We start from the raw sequence: 1,136 nt of genomic DNA, 5'->3' as shown, positions 1-1,136 counted from the left end.
GAACAAGTTGAAACCGGCCGATACAGACACACACACACACACCGCACACACACCCAAGGCTGGATACAAGGGCGCCAAAAACGGCAACGCCACCCCAACAAACACCTAGGGCTAGACGCCTACAAAGTCGCTGCACTCCAGCCGTGACCTTACAAAATGGGAAAGAACACTACCTGAAAAAACAGAACCGGAAAAGGGCGGCCATGGCAGCGGTTTTTGGGCTGGGTCAAAAACGCTGCCATGGCAGGCTTATTTGCCTGCAATGTGAGCGTCGGGTCTTAACAGGCTACAATCTCCCCCTTCAACCCTGTCGCGAGAGGATGACGATGTTGATCGAGGCTCGAAACTCGTGGAATCGCACACACCCAAGTGACTTCGTCAGGATAAGGGCCTTCTGCTTGCTCTTGCCCATGAACTCCACGATCACAGTACCATTCATCAACACAATCCCCGTTGAAGTGATACTGGATATCAATGTGATTGTTGCGATCACGGAGAACTTGGTTCTTGTAGAGCGAGATTGTTGACTTGTTGTCGATGTAGAGTAGTAGCGGCAGCAATTTACTCCGCCTCACATGACCAAGTGGCCACCACCTTTTGCTTATGGGCAGGAGTGTAGCCGGGCTCCAGGCTAGAAGGGCCATGGCCTGGGGCGTGGCTTAGGAAGTCCTTTGTATACCGTATAGATAAATTTGCCACTGCAGCAACCATAATTATTGTAGCTAAGAATGTTAGCCCGGGGCGTGGCCCAAATGTGGCTATGCCACTGCTTCTAGGACTACCATATGACGAGGAAACATGACACAAAGTTTACCCAAGTTCGAGCCCTCACGATTGATATAATACCCTACTTCTGCTTGTGTATATTGCGTTTGGGGTGTACAAATTACAGGTATGAACCAAAGGATTGTGTTGTTGTTAAGTTGTATGGACTAGCCAGGCCCCTGCTTATATAAGACACTGAGGCCCTAGGTTTACAAGAGTTCTACTCGGCTACGTCGGTGGAGGGGAGTCCTCCATGGATCTAGCCTCATTGTCTTGGCAAGGCTTACACAGTCTTCTTCGTAGTTAGTCGTCGGCCGACATGGTGGCTCAAGACGAAACCGACTTCGGGGTCCTCAGTTCGGCCCACACTA

This window comes from Triticum dicoccoides, chromosome 1A (assembly GCF_002162155.2).
Source record: "Triticum dicoccoides isolate Atlit2015 ecotype Zavitan chromosome 1A, WEW_v2.0, whole genome shotgun sequence".
Taxonomy (NCBI): Eukaryota; Viridiplantae; Streptophyta; class Magnoliopsida; order Poales; family Poaceae; genus Triticum; species Triticum dicoccoides.
This window is presented reverse-complemented; position numbering follows the sequence as displayed.